General features: G+C 46.3%; 9 non-coding genes and 2 pseudogenes across 9 annotated transcripts; all 11 read left to right on the forward strand.

Annotated features, from left to right (window-relative positions):
- Positions 1 to 523: 523 nt before the first annotated feature.
- Positions 524 to 714, forward strand: LOC143783591 (U2 spliceosomal RNA). The gene has a single exon (XR_013217295.1). It is a non-coding gene; the product is annotated as a U2 spliceosomal RNA (small nuclear RNA).
- Positions 715 to 1885: 1171 nt separating this feature from the next.
- Positions 1886 to 2082, forward strand: LOC143783571 (U2 spliceosomal RNA). Its single transcript, XR_013217275.1, has one exon. It is a non-coding gene; the product is annotated as a U2 spliceosomal RNA (small nuclear RNA).
- Positions 2083 to 3253: 1171 nt separating this feature from the next.
- LOC143784108 (U2 spliceosomal RNA) lies at positions 3254 to 3441 on the forward strand. Its single transcript, XR_013217710.1, has one exon. It is a non-coding gene; the product is annotated as a U2 spliceosomal RNA (small nuclear RNA).
- Positions 3442 to 4612: 1171 nt separating this feature from the next.
- Positions 4613 to 4806, forward strand: LOC143783597 (U2 spliceosomal RNA). The gene has a single exon (XR_013217301.1). It is a non-coding gene; the product is annotated as a U2 spliceosomal RNA (small nuclear RNA).
- Positions 4807 to 5979: 1173 nt separating this feature from the next.
- Positions 5980 to 6182, forward strand: LOC143783606 (U2 spliceosomal RNA; annotated as a pseudogene).
- Positions 6183 to 7355: 1173 nt separating this feature from the next.
- LOC143783534 (U2 spliceosomal RNA) lies at positions 7356 to 7543 on the forward strand. The gene has a single exon (XR_013217239.1). It is a non-coding gene; the product is annotated as a U2 spliceosomal RNA (small nuclear RNA).
- Positions 7544 to 8517: 974 nt separating this feature from the next.
- LOC143783622 (U2 spliceosomal RNA) lies at positions 8518 to 8695 on the forward strand (annotated as a pseudogene).
- Positions 8696 to 9868: 1173 nt separating this feature from the next.
- LOC143783541 (U2 spliceosomal RNA) lies at positions 9869 to 10056 on the forward strand. Its single transcript, XR_013217246.1, has one exon. It is a non-coding gene; the product is annotated as a U2 spliceosomal RNA (small nuclear RNA).
- A 1171-nt stretch (positions 10057 to 11227) lies between these two features.
- On the forward strand, positions 11228 to 11421 carry LOC143783598 (U2 spliceosomal RNA). Its single transcript, XR_013217302.1, has one exon. It is a non-coding gene; the product is annotated as a U2 spliceosomal RNA (small nuclear RNA).
- A 1173-nt stretch (positions 11422 to 12594) lies between these two features.
- Positions 12595 to 12782, forward strand: LOC143783535 (U2 spliceosomal RNA). The gene has a single exon (XR_013217240.1). It is a non-coding gene; the product is annotated as a U2 spliceosomal RNA (small nuclear RNA).
- Positions 12783 to 13953: 1171 nt separating this feature from the next.
- Positions 13954 to 14150, forward strand: LOC143783572 (U2 spliceosomal RNA). The gene has a single exon (XR_013217276.1). It is a non-coding gene; the product is annotated as a U2 spliceosomal RNA (small nuclear RNA).
- The last annotated feature ends 912 nt before the right edge of the window (positions 14151 to 15062 follow it).

Genomic DNA, 15062 nt, shown 5'->3' on the forward strand with positions numbered 1-15062 from the left:
CACTCATGTGTCACAATGGGCCCTTGGCCTATAAAAGGCAGTGCGGTGGCAGTCCTCTTCAGTCTGCTGCTGGACCAGCGGTGGGCAGCATGGTGATATGTAGGCAGCAGGGTCTATACCCCGCCTCAGGGAAGACAGCTGCTCGCTTGTTTGTTTTTTGATTTTCCCTCTCGCACACCACCTCCTGGCACTGAGTAGTGCACATTGGAACAAAGGGGGAGGGTTACAATAGGTGGGGTTATGCAGATTAAAAACAAGTGGCTCACAGCTTGAACAAACAGCAGAACTGTCATTGTGAAGGCGTCCGGTATTCTAAAATGTCCTCCTCAGGGCAATCTTTTGCTCCATCTCCCCAAAGGGTACCAGTGTTAGGCCTTGGTGCGGCACAAGGGCAAAACGCTTTCTGGTTATTGCCTCTTGGCCTTTTGGCTAGGATCAAGGAGCAGCGTTAGGCCTTGGTGTGGTGAAAGTGCTAAACCATATCTGGTTATTGCTGCTCGGTCTTTCGGCTGAAATCGTCGTCGTCGTTGTCGTCGCCGCCACTCAAGATCAAGTGTAGCACCTGTTCTTATCAGTTTAATATCTGATACGTCTCCTATTTGGGGACCTTATATTAAATGGATTTTTAGAACAGGGAGATGGAAAAAGAGCTTGCTCTGTCCACTCCACGCATTGAGCGGTTATTGCGGTATCTCCGGGAACAGTGCACTCCTTCTCTGATCCGGCTTCCAAATGCAGATTGAATTGAAATCAGCACAAGTTGTGCTATAACCCATTATGTGAATTCTTTTCAGGGTCAAAGTTGCACATTTCAGATGCCAAATGCATTTTGCTTGATTTAACTTGACCAATTGCAACATTTTCTGTGCGCATTGTTTGCCTCTAGGCATGTCAAGCATTGTATTGCGTTCAATCTGAAATCTATCAATCAATCAATCTCTCTTTACTGGTTGCAACCGGCGTGTGAAGATGTGGACATGTATTTGGCCTTTGTTACAGTGTTGCAAATAGACCAGCTACAAAGTTAGGCCCCTTGCTATCAGTACTTAGTGCTTTCATTTAAGTAGCCCATGAGTAGTTCTGCCATACATACCACATTTGTGACAGCATGATTTCTTTTGGGAAACGTTGTCTCCCTCTTGTGGAACACTGACTTTTAAATGTTGGTGCATAGGTATTTAAAAAAAGTTAAAATTGTGTCTGTGCTGATCATGAATATGCTGCCTATCTACACCTGTGTGAGTATTCTAATGCTTTCTAGCAACCAGGTGCGCTGCCTGCATTAGATAGAATCTGCGCGCGGAACCATCACATGTCACAATGGGCCCTTGGCCATGGTCTGGAACCCTCACGTGTCACAATGGGCTGGAACACTCATGTGTCACAATGGGCCCTTGGCCTATAAAAGGCAGTGCGGTGGCAGTCCTCTTCAGTCTGCTGCTGGACCAGCGGTGGGCAGCATGGTGATATGTAGGCAGCAGGGTCTATACCCCGCCTCAGGGAAGACAGCTGCTCGCTTGTTTGTTTTTTGATTTTCCCTCTCGCACACCACCTCCTGGCACTGAGTCGTGCACATTGGAACAAAGGGGGAGGGTTACAATAGGTGGGGTTATGCAGATTAAAAACAAGTGGCTCACAGCTTGAACAAACAGCAGAACTGTCATTGTGAAGGCGTCCGGTATTCTAAAATGTCCTCCTCAGGGCAATCTTTTGCTCCATCTCCCCAAAGGGTACCAGTGTTAGGCCTTGGTGCGGCACAAGGGCAAAACGCTTTCTGGTTATTGCCTCTTGGCCTTTTGGCTAGGATCAAGGAGCAGCGTTAGGCCTTGGTGTGGTGAAAGTGCTAAACCATATCTGGTTATTGCTGCTCGGTCTTTCGGCTGAAATCGTCGTCGTTGTCGTCGCCGCCACTCAAGATCAAGTGTAGCACCTGTTCTTATCAGTTTAATATCTGATACGTCTCCTATTTGGGGACCTTATATTAAATGGATTTTTAGAACAGGGAGATGGAAAAAGAGCTTGCTCTGTCCACTCCACGCATTGAGCGGTTATTGCGGTATCTCCGGGAACAGTGCACTCCTTCTCTGATCCGGCTTCCAAATGCAGATTGAATTGAAATCAGCACAAGTTGTGCTATAACCCATTATGTGAATTCTTTTCAGGGTCAAAGTTGCACATTTCAGATGCCAAATGCATTTTGCTTGATTTAACTTGACCAATTGCAACATTTTCTGTGCGCATTGTTTGCCTCTAGGCATGTCAAGCATTGTATTGCGTTCAATCTGAAATCTATCAATCAATCAATCTCTCTTTACTGGTTGCAACCGGCGTGTGAAGATGTGGACATGTATTTGGCCTTTGTTACAGTGTTGCAAATAGACCAGCTACAAAGTTAGGCCCCTTGCTATCAGTACTTAGTGCTTTCATTTAAGTAACCCATGAGTAGTTCTGCCATACATACCACATTTGTGACAGCATGATTTCTTTTGGAAAACGTTGTCTCCCTCTTGTGGAACACTGACTTTTAAATGTTGGTGCATAGGTATTTAAAAAAAGTTAAAATTGTGTCTGTGCTGATCATGAATATGCTGCCTATCTACACCTGTGTGAGTATTCTAATGCTTTCTAGCAACCAGGTGCGCTGCCTGCATTAGATAGAATCTGCGCGCGGAACCCTCACATGTCACAATAGGCCCTTGGCCATGGTCTGGAACCCTCACGTGTCACAATGGGCTGGAACACTCATGTGTCACAATGGGCCCTTGGCCTATAAAAGGCAGTGCGGTGGCAGTCCTCTTCAGTCTGCTGCTGGACCAGCGGTGGGCAGCATGGTGATATGTAGGCAGCAGGGTCTATACCCCGCCTCAGGGAAGACAGCTGCTCGCTTGTTTGTTTTTTGATTTTCCCTCTCGCACACCTCCTCCTGGCACTGAGTAGTGCACATTGGAACAAAGGGGGAGGGTTACAATAGGTGGGGTTATGCAGATTAAAAACAAGTGGCTCACAGCTTGAACAAACAGCAGAACTGTCATTGTGAAGGCGTCCGGTATTCTAAAATGTCCTCCTCAGGGCAATCTTTTGCTCCATCTCCCCAAAGGGTACCAGTGTTAGGCCTTGGTGCGGCACAAGGGCAAAACGCTTTCTGGTTATTGCCTCTTGGCCTTTTGGCTAGGATCAAGGAGCAGCGTTAGGCCTTGGTGTGGTGAAAGTGCTAAACCATATCTGGTTATTGCTGCTCGGCCTTCCGGCTGAAATCGTCGTCGCCGCCACTCAAGATCAAGTGTAGCATCTGTTCTTATCAGTTTAATATCTGATACGTCTCCTATTTGGGGACCTTATATTAAATGGATTTTTAGAACAGGGAGATGGAAAAAGAGCTTGCTCTGTCCACTCCACGCATTGAGCGGTTATTGCGGTATCTCCGGGAACAGTGCACTCCTTCTCTGATCCGGCTTCCAAATGCAGATTGAATTGAAATCAGCACAAGTTGTGCTATAACCCATTATGTGAATTCTTTTCAGGGTCAAAGTTGCACATTTCAGATGCCAAATGCATTTTGCTTGATTTAACTTGACCAATTGCAACATTTTCTGTGCGCATTGTTTGCCTCTAGGCATGTCAAGCATTGTATTGCGTTCAATCTGAAATCTATCAATCAATCAATCTCTCTTTACTGGTTGCAACCGGCGTGTGAAGATGTGGACATGTATTTGGCCTTTGTTACAGTGTTGCAAATAGACCAGCTACAAAGTTAGGCCCCTTGCTATCAGTACTTAGTGCTTTCATTTAAGTAACCCATGAGTAGTTCTGCCATACATACCACATTTGTGACAGCATGATTTCTTTTGGAAAACGTTGTCTCCCTCTTGTGGAACACTGACTTTTAAATGTTGGTGCATAGGTATTTAAAAAAAGTTAAAATTGTGTCTGTGCTGATCATGAATATGCTGCCTATCTACACCTGTGTGAGTATTCTAATGCTTTCTAGCAACCAGGTGCGCTGCCTGCATTAGATAGAATCTGCGCGCGGAACCCTCACATGTCACAATAGGCCCTTGGCCATGGTCTGGAACCCTCACGTGTCACAATGGGCTGGAACACTCATGTGTCACAATGGGCCCTTGGCCTATAAAAGGCAGTGCGGTGGCAGTCCTCTTCAGTCTGCTGCTGGACCAGCGGTGGGCAGCATGGTGATATGTAGGCAGCAGGGTCTATACCCCGCCTCAGGGAAGACAGCTGCTCGCTTGTTTGTTTTTTGATTTTCCCTCTCGCACACCTCCTCCTGGCACTGAGTAGTGCACATTGGAACAAAGGGGGAGGGTTACAATAGGTGGGGTTATGCAGATTAAAAACAAGTGGCTCACAGCTTGAACAAACAGCAGAACTGTCATTGTGAAGGCGTCCGGTATTCTAAAATGTCCTCCTCAGGGCAATCTTTTGCTCCATCTCCCCAAAGGGTACCAGTGTTAGGCCTTGGTGCGGCACAAGGGCAAAACGCTTTCTGGTTATTGCCTCTCGGCCTTTTGGCTAGGATCAAGGAGCAGCGTTAGGCCTTGGTGTGGTGAAAGTGCTAAACCATATCTGGTTATTGCTGCTCGGCCTTTCGGCTAAAATCGTCGTCGTCGTCGCCGCCACTCAAGATCAAGTGTAGCACCTGTTCTTATCAGTTTAATATCTGATACGTCTCCTATTTGGGGACCTTATATTAAATGGATTTTTAGAACAGGGAGATGGAAAAAGAGCTTGCTCTGTCCACTCCATGCATTGAGCGGTTATTGCGGTATCTCCGGGAACAGTGCACTCCTTCTCTGATCCGGCTTCCAAATGCAGATTGAATTGAAATCAGCACAAGTTGTGCTATAACCCATTATGTGAATTCTTTTCAGGGTCAAAGTTGCACATTTCAGATGCCAAATGCATTTTGCTTGATTTAACTTGACCAATTGCAACATTTTCTGTGCGCATTGTTTGCCTCTAGGCATGTCAAGCATTGTATTGCGTTCAATCTGAAATCTATCAATCAATCAATCTCTCTTTACTGGTTGCAACCGGCGTGTGAAGATGTGGACATGTATTTGGCCTTTGTTACAGTGTTGCAAATAGACCAGCTACAAAGTTAGGCCCCTTGCTATCAGTACTTAGTGCTTTCATTTAAGTAGCCCATGAGTAGTTCTGCCATACATACCACATTTGTGACAGCATGATTTCTTTTGGAAAACGTTGTCTCCCTCTTGTGTGGAACACTGACTTTTAAATGTTGGTGCATAGGTATTTAAAAAAAGTTAAAATTGTGTCTGTGCTGATCATGAATATGCTGCCTATCTACACCTGTGTGAGTATTCTAATGCTTTCTAGCAACCAGGTGCGCTGCCGGCATTAGAAAGAATCTGCGCGCGGAACCCTCACATGTCACAATGGGCCCTTGGCCATGGTCTGGAACCCTCACGTGTCACAATGGGCTGGAACACTCATGTGTCACAATGGGCCCTTGGCCTATAAAAGGCAGTGCGGTGGCAGTCCTCTTCAGTCTGCTGCTGGACCAGCGGTGGGCAGCATGGTGATATGTAGGCAGCAGGGTCTATACCCCGCCTCAGGGAAGACAGCTGCTCGCTTGTTTGTTTTTTGATTTTCCCTCTCGCACACCTCCTCCTGGCACTGAGTAGTGCACATTGGAACAAAGGGGGAGGGTTACAATAGGTGGGGTTATGCAGATTAAAAACAAGTGGCTCACAGCTTGAACAAACAGCAGAACTGTCATTGTGAAGGCGTCCGGTATTCTAAAATGTCCTCCTCAGGGCAATCTTTTGCTCCATCTCCCCAAAGGGTACCAGTGTTAGGCCTTGGTGCGGCACAAGGGCAAAACGCTTTCTGGTTATTGCCTCTCGGCCTTTTGGCTAGGATCAAGGAGCAGCGTTAGGCCTTGGTGTGGTGAAAGTGCTAAACCATATCTGGTTATTGCTGCTCGGCCTTTCGGCTGAAATCGTCGTCGTCGTCGTCGCCGCTGCTGCCACTCAAGATCAAGTGTAGCACCTGTTCTTATCAGTTTAATATCTGATACGTCTCCTATTTGGGGACCTCATATTAAATGGATTTTTAGAACAGGGAGATGGAAAAAGAGCTTGCTCTGTCCACTCCACGCATTGAGCGGTTATTGCGGTATCTCCGGGAACAGTGCACTCCTTCTCTGATCCGGCTTCCAAATGCAGATTGAATTGAAATCAGCACAAGTTGTGCTATAACCCATTATGTGAATTCTTTTCAGGGTCAAAGTTGCACATTTCAGATGCCAAATGCATTTTGCTTGATTTAACTTGACCAATTGCAACATTTTCTGTGCGCATTGTTTGCCTCTAGGCATGTCAAGCATTGTATTGCGTTCAATCTGAAATCTATCAATCAATCAATCTCTCTTTACTGGTTGCAACCGGCGTGTGAAGATGTGGACATGTATTTGGCCTTTGTTACAGTGTTGCAAATAGACCAGCTACAAAGTTAGGCCCCTTGCTATCAGTACTTAGTGCTTTCATTTAAGTAGCCCATGAGTAGTTCTGCCATACGTACCACATTTGTGACAGCATGATTTCTTTTGGAAAACGTTGTCTCCCTCTTGTGTGGAACACTGACTTTTAAATGTTGGTGCATAGGTATTTAAAAAAAGTTAAAATTGTGTCTGTGCTGATCATGAATATGCTGCCTATCTACACCTGTGTGAGTATTCTAATGCTTTCTAGCAACCAGGTGCGCTGCCGGCATTAGAAAGAATCTGCGCGCGGAACCCTCACATGTCACAATGGGCCCTTGGCCATGGTCTGGAACCCTCACGTGTCACAATGGGCTGGAACACTCATGTGTCACAATGGGCCCTTGGCCTATAAAAGGCAGTGCGGTGGCAGTCCTCTTCAGTCTGCTGCTGGACCAGCGGTGGGCAGCATGGTGATATGTAGGCAGCAGGGTCTATACCCCGCCTCAGGGAAGACAGCTGCTCGCTTGTTTGTTTTTTGATTTTCCCTCTCGCACACCTCCTCCTGGCACTGAGTAGTGCACATTGGAACAAAGGGGGAGGGTTACAATAGGTGGGGTTATGCAGATTAAAAACAAGTGGCTCACAGCTTGAACAAACAGCAGAACTGTCATTGTGAAGGCGTCCGGTATTCTAAAATGTCCTCCTCAGGGCAATCTTTTGCTCCATCTCCCCAAAGGGTACCAGTGTTAGGCCTTGGTGCGGCACAAGGGCAAAACGCTTTCTGGTTATTGCCTCTCGGCCTTTTGGCTAGGATCAAGGAGCAGCGTTAGGCCTTGGTGTGGTGAAAGTGCTAAACCATATCTGGTTATTGCTGCTCGGCCTTCCGGCTGAAATCGTCGTCACCGCCACTCAAGATCAAGTGTAGCACCTGTTCTTATCAGTTTAATATCTGATACGTCTCCTATTTGGGGACCTTATATTAAATGGATTTTTAGAACAGGGAGATGGAAAAAGAGCTTGCTCTGTCCACTCCACGCATTGAGCGGTTATTGCGGTATCTCCGGGAACAGTGCACTCCTTCTCTGATCCGGCTTCCAAATGCAGATTGAATTGAAATCAGCACAAGTTGTGCTATAACCCATTATGTGAATTCTTTTCAGGGTCAAAGTTGCACATTTCAGATGCCAAATGCATTTTGCTTGATTTAACTTGACCAATTGCAACATTTTCTGTGCGCATTGTTTGCCTCTAGGCATGTCAAGCATTGTATTGCGTTCAATCTGAAATCTATCAATCAATCAATCTCTCTTTACTGGTTGCAACCGGCGTGTGAAGATGTGGACATGTATTTGGCCTTTGTTACAGTGTTGCAAATAGACCAGCTACAAAGTTAGGCCCCTTGCTATCAGTACTTAGTGCTTTCATTTAAGTAGCCCATGAGTAGTTCTGCCATACATACCACATTTGTGACAGCATGATTTCTTTTGGAAAACGTTGTCTCCCTCTTGTGTGGAACACTGACTTTTAAATGTTGGTGCATAGGTATTTAAAAAAAGTTAAAATTGTGTCTGTGCTGATCATGAATATGCTGCCTATCTACACCTGTGTGAGTATTCTAATGCTTTCTAGCAACCAGGTGCGCTGCCTGCATTAGATAGAATCTGCGCGCGGAACCCTCACATGTCACAATGGGCCCTTGGCCATGGTCTGGAACCCTCACGTGTCACAATGGGCCCTTGGCCATGGTCTGGAACCCTCACGTGTCACAATGGGCTGGAACCCTCACGTGTCACAATGGGCCCTTGGCCTATAAAAGGCAGTGCGGTGGCAGTCCTCTTCAGTCTGCTGCAGGAGCAGCGGCGGGCAGCATGGTGATAGTTAGGCAGCAGGGTCTATACCCCGCATCAGGGAAGGCAGCTGCTCGCTTGTTTTTTTTTATTTTCCCTCTCGCACACCTCCTCCTGGCACTCAGTAGTGCACATTGGAACAAAGGGGGAGGGTTACAATAGGTGGGGTTATGCAGATTAAAAACAAGTGGCCACTTGCCGCCGCCGCCGCCACTCAAGATCAAGTGTAGCACCTGTTCTTATCAGTTTAATATCTGATACGTCTCCTATTTGGGGACCTCATATTAAATGGATTTTTAGAACAGGGAGATGGAAAAAGAGCTTGCTCTGTCCACTCCACGCATTGAGCGGTTATTGCGGTATCTCCGGGAACAGTGCACTCCTTCTCTGATCCGGTTTCCAAATGCAGATTGAATTGAAATCAGCACAAGTTGTGCTATAACCCATTATGTGAATTCTTTTCAGGGTCAAAGTTGCACATTTCAGATGCCAAATGCATTTTGCTTGATTTAACTTGACCAATTGCAACATTTTCTGTGCGCATTGTTTGCCTCTAGGCATGTCAAGCATTGTATTGCGTTCAATCTGAAATCTATCAATCAATCAATCTCTCTTTACTGGTTGCAACCGGCGTGTGAAGATGTGGACATGTATTTGGCCTTTGTTACAGTGTTGCAAATAGACCAGCTACAAAGTTAGGCCCCTTGCTATCAGTACTTAGTGCTTTCATTTAAGTAGCCCATGAGTAGTTCTGCCATACGTACCACATTTGTGACAGCATGATTTCTTTTGGAAAACGTTGTCTCCCTCTTGTGTGGAACACTGACTTTTAAATGTTGGTGCATAGGTATTTAAAAAAAGTTAAAATTGTGTCTGTGCTGATCATGAATATGCTGCCTATCTACACCTGTGTGAGTATTCTAATGCTTTCTAGCAACCAGGTGCGCTGCCGGCATTAGAAAGAATCTGCGCGCGGAACCCTCACATGTCACAATGGGCCCTTGGCCATGGTCTGGAACCCTCACGTGTCACAATGGGCTGGAACACTCATGTGTCACAATGGGCCCTTGGCCTATAAAAGGCAGTGCGGTGGCAGTCCTCTTCAGTCTGCTGCTGGACCAGCGGTGGGCAGCATGGTGATATGTAGGCAGCAGGGTCTATACCCCGCCTCAGGGAAGACAGCTGCTCGCTTGTTTGTTTTTTGATTTTCCCTCTCGCACACCTCCTCCTGGCACTGAGTAGTGCACATTGGAACAAAGGGGGAGGGTTACAATAGGTGGGGTTATGCAGATTAAAAACAAGTGGCTCACAGCTTGAACAAACAGCAGAACTGTCATTGTGAAGGCGTCCGGTATTCTAAAATGTCCTCCTCAGGGCAATCTTTTGCTCCATCTCCCCAAAGGGTACCAGTGTTAGGCCTTGGTGCGGCACAAGGGCAAAACGCTTTCTGGTTATTGCCTCTTGGCCTTTTGGCTAGGATCAAGGAGCAGCGTTAGGCCTTGGTGTGGTGAAAGTGCTAAACCATATCTGGTTATTGCTGCTCGGCCTTCCGGCTGAAATCGTCGTCGCCGCCACTCAAGATCAAGTGTAGCACCTGTTCTTATCAGTTTAATATCTGATACGTCTCCTATTTGGGGACCTTATATTAAATGGATTTTTAGAACAGGGAGATGGAAAAAGAGCTTGCTCTGTCCACTCCACGCATTGAGCGGTTATTGCGGTATCTCCGGGAACAGTGCACTCCTTCTCTGATCCGGCTTCCAAATGCAGATTGAATTGAAATCAGCACAAGTTGTGCTATAACCCATTATGTGAATTCTTTTCAGGGTCAAAGTTGCACATTTCAGATGCCAAATGCATTTTGCTTGATTTAACTTGACCAATTGCAACATTTTCTGTGCGCATTGTTTGCCTCTAGGCATGTCAAGCATTGTATTGCGTTCAATCTGAAATCTATCAATCAATCAATCTCTCTTTACTGGTTGCAACCGGCGTGTGAAGATGTGGACATGTATTTGGCCTTTGTTACAGTGTTGCAAATAGACCAGCTACAAAGTTAGGCCCCTTGCTATCAGTACTTAGTGCTTTCATTTAAGTAACCCATGAGTAGTTCTGCCATACATACCACATTTGTGACAGCATGATTTCTTTTGGAAAACGTTGTCTCCCTCTTGTGGAACACTGACTTTTAAATGTTGGTGCATAGGTATTTAAAAAAAGTTAAAATTGTGTCTGTGCTGATCATGAATATGCTGCCTATCTACACCTGTGTGAGTATTCTAATGCTTTCTAGCAACCAGGTGCGCTGCCTGCATTAGATAGAATCTGCGCGCGGAACCCTCACATGTCACAATAGGCCCTTGGCCATGGTCTGGAACCCTCACGTGTCACAATGGGCTGGAACACTCATGTGTCACAATGGGCCCTTGGCCTATAAAAGGCAGTGCGGTGGCAGTCCTCTTCAGTCTGCTGCTGGACCAGCGGTGGGCAGCATGGTGATATGTAGGCAGCAGGGTCTATACCCCGCCTCAGGGAAGACAGCTGCTCGCTTGTTTGTTTTTTGATTTTCCCTCTCGCACACCTCCTCCTGGCACTGAGTAGTGCACATTGGAACAAAGGGGGAGGGTTACAATAGGTGGGGTTATGCAGATTAAAAACAAGTGGCTCACAGCTTGAACAAACAGCAGAACTGTCATTGTGAAGGCGTCCGGTATTCTAAAATGTCCTCCTCAGGGCAATCTTTTGCTCCATCTCCCCAAAGGGTACCAGTGTTAGGCCTTGGTGCGGCACAAGGGCAAAACGCTTTCTGGTTATTGCCTCTCGGCCTTTTGGCTAGGATCAAGGAGCAGCGTTAGGCCTTGGTGTGGTGAAAGTGCTAAACCATATCTGGTTATTGCTGCTCGGCCTTTCGGCTAAAATCGTCGTCGTCGTCGCCGCCACTCAAGATCAAGTGTAGCACCTGTTCTTATCAGTTTAATATCTGATACGTCTCCTATTTGGGGACCTTATATTAAATGGATTTTTAGAACAGGGAGATGGAAAAAGAGCTTGCTCTGTCCACTCCATGCATTGAGCGGTTATTGCGGTATCTCCGGGAACAGTGCACTCCTTCTCTGATCCGGCTTCCAAATGCAGATTGAATTGAAATCAGCACAAGTTGTGCTATAACCCATTATGTGAATTCTTTTCAGGGTCAAAGTTGCACATTTCAGATGCCAAATGCATTTTGCTTGATTTAACTTGACCAATTGCAACATTTTCTGTGCGCATTGTTTGCCTCTAGGCATGTCAAGCATTGTATTGCGTTCAATCTGAAATCTATCAATCAATCAATCTCTCTTTACTGGTTGCAACCGGCGTGTGAAGATGTGGACATGTATTTGGCCTTTGTTACAGTGTTGCAAATAGACCAGCTACAAAGTTAGGCCCCTTGCTATCAGTACTTAGTGCTTTCATTTAAGTAGCCCATGAGTAGTTCTGCCATACATACCACATTTGTGACAGCATGATTTCTTTTGGAAAACGTTGTCTCCCTCTTGTGTGGAACACTGACTTTTAAATGTTGGTGCATAGGTATTTAAAAAAAGTTAAAATTGTGTCTGTGCTGATCATGAATATGCTGCCTATCTACACCTGTGTGAGTATTCTAATGCTTTCTAGCAACCAGGTGCGCTGCCGGCATTAGAAAGAATCTGCGCGCGGAACCCTCACATGTCACAATGGGCCCTTGGCCATGGTCTGGAACCCTCACGTGTCACAATGGGCTGGAACACTCATGTGTCACAATGGGCCCTTGGCCTATAAAAGGCAGTGCGGTGGCAGTCCTCTTCAGTCTGCTGCTGGACCAGCGGTGGGCAGCATGGTGATATGTAGGCAGCAGGGTCTATACCCCGCCTCAGGGAAGACAGCTGCTCGCTTGTTTGTTTTTTGATTTTCCCTCTCGCACACCTCCTCCTGGCACTGAGTAGTGCACATTGGAACAAAGGGGGAGGGTTACAATAGGTGGGGTTATGCAGATTAAAAACAAGTGGCTCACAGCTTGAACAAACAGCAGAACTGTCATTGTGAAGGCGTCCGGTATTCTAAAATGTCCTCCTCAGGGCAATCTTTTGCTCCATCTCCCCAAAGGGTACCAGTGTTAGGCCTTGGTGCGGCACAAGGGCAAAACGCTTTCTGGTTATTGCCTCTCGGCCTTTTGGCTAGGATCAAGGAGCAGCGTTAGGCCTTGGTGTGGTGAAAGTGCTAAACCATATCTGGTTATTGCTGCTCGGCCTTCCGGCTGAAATCGTCGTCACCGCCACTCAAGATCAAGTGTAGCACCTGTTCTTATCAGTTTAATATCTGATACGTCTCCTATTTGGGGACCTTATATTAAATGGATTTTTAGAACAGGGAGATGGAAAAAGAGCTTGCTCTGTCCACTCCACGCATTGAGCGGTTATTGCGGTATCTCCGGGAACAGTGCACTCCTTCTCTGATCCGGCTTCCAAATGCAGATTGAATTGAAATCAGCACAAGTTGTGCTATAACCCATTATGTGAATTCTTTTCAGGGTCAAAGTTGCACATTTCAGATGCCAAATGCATTTTGCTTGATTTAACTTGACCAATTGCAACATTTTCTGTGCGCATTGTTTGCCTCTAGGCATGTCAAGCATTGTATTGCGTTCAATCTGAAATCTATCAATCAATCAATCTCTCTTTACTGGTTGCAACCGGCGTGTGAAGATGTGGACATGTATTTGGCCTTTGTTACAGTGTTGCAAATAGACCAGCTACAAAGTTAGGCCCCTTGCTATCAGTACTTAGTGCTTTCATTTAAGTAGCCCATGAGTAGTTCTGCCATACATACCACATTTGTGACAGCATGATTTCTTTTGGGAAACGTTGTCTCCCTCTTGTGGAACACTGACTTTTAAATGTTGGTGCATAGGTATTTAAAAAAAGTTAAAATTGTGTCTGTGCTGATCATGAATATGCTGCCTATCTACACCTGTGTGAGTATTCTAATGCTTTCTAGCAACCAGGTGCGCTGCCTGCATTAGATAGAATCTGCGCGCGGAACCCTCACATGTCACAATGGGCCCTTGGCCATGGTCTGGAACCCTCACGTGTCACAATGGGCTGGAACACTCATGTGTCACAATGGGCCCTTGGCCTATAAAAGGCAGTGCGGTGGCAGTCCTCTTCAGTCTGCTGCTGGACCAGCGGTGGGCAGCATGGTGATATGTAGGCAGCAGGGTCTATACCCCGCCTCAGGGAAGACAGCTGCTCGCTTGTTTGTTTTTTGATTTTCCCTCTCGCACACCACCTCCTGGCACTGAGTAGTGCACATTGGAACAAAGGGGGAGGGTTACAATAGGTGGGGTTATGCAGATTAAAAACAAGTGGCTCACAGCTTGAACAAACAGCAGAACTGTCATTGTGAAGGCGTCCGGTATTCTAAAATGTCCTCCTCAGGGCAATCTTTTGCTCCATCTCCCCAAAGGGTACCAGTGTTAGGCCTTGGTGCGGCACAAGGGCAAAACGCTTTCTGGTTATTGCCTCTTGGCCTTTTGGCTAGGATCAAGGAGCAGCGTTAGGCCTTGGTGTGGTGAAAGTGCTAAACCATATCTGGTTATTGCTGCTCGGTCTTTCGGCTGAAATCGTCGTCGTTGTCGTCGCCGCCACTCAAGATCAAGTGTAGCACCTGTTCTTATCAGTTTAATATCTGATACGTCTCCTATTTGGGGACCTTATATTAAATGGATTTTTAGAACAGGGAGATGGAAAAAGAGCTTGCTCTGTCCACTCCACGCATTGAGCGGTTATTGCGGTATCTCCGGGAACAGTGCACTCCTTCTCTGATCCGGCTTCCAAATGCAGATTGAATTGAAATCAGCACAAGTTGTGCTATAACCCATTATGTGAATTCTTTTCAGGGTCAAAGTTGCACATTTCAGATGCCAAATGCATTTTGCTTGATTTAACTTGACCAATTGCAACATTTTCTGTGCGCATTGTTTGCCTCTAGGCATGTCAAGCATTGTATTGCGTTCAATCTGAAATCTATCAATCAATCAATCTCTCTTTACTGGTTGCAACCGGCGTGTGAAGATGTGGACATGTATTTGGCCTTTGTTACAGTGTTGCAAATAGACCAGCTACAAAGTTAGGCCCCTTGCTATCAGTACTTAGTGCTTTCATTTAAGTAGCCCATGAGTAGTTCTGCCATACATACCACATTTGTGACAGCATGATTTCTTTTGGAAAACGTTGTCTCCCTCTTGTGTGGAACACTGACTTTTAAATGTTGGTGCATAGGTATTTAAAAAAAGTTAAAATTGTGTCTGTGCTGATCATGAATATGCTGCCTATCTACACCTGTGTGAGTATTCTAATGCTTTCTAGCAACCAGGTGCGCTGCCGGCATTAGAAAGAATCTGCGCGCGGAACCCTCACATGTCACAATGGGCCCTTGGCCATGGTCTGGAACCCTCACGTGTCACAATGGGCTGGAACACTCATGTGTCACAATGGGCCCTTGGCCTATAAAAGGCAGTGCGGTGGCAGTCCTCTTCAGTCTGCTGCTGGACCAGCGGTGGGCAGCATGGTGATATGTAGGCAGCAGGGTCTATACCCCGCCTCAGGGAAGACAGCTGCTCGCTTGTTTGTTTTTTGATTTTCCCTCTCGCACACCTCCTCCTGGCACTGAGTAGTGCACATTGGAACAAAGGGGGAGGGTTACAATAGGTGGGGTTATGCAGATTAAAA

This window comes from Ranitomeya variabilis, chromosome 6, assembly GCF_051348905.1.
Source record: "Ranitomeya variabilis isolate aRanVar5 chromosome 6, aRanVar5.hap1, whole genome shotgun sequence".
NCBI classification, from domain to species: Eukaryota; Metazoa; Chordata; class Amphibia; order Anura; family Dendrobatidae; genus Ranitomeya; species Ranitomeya variabilis.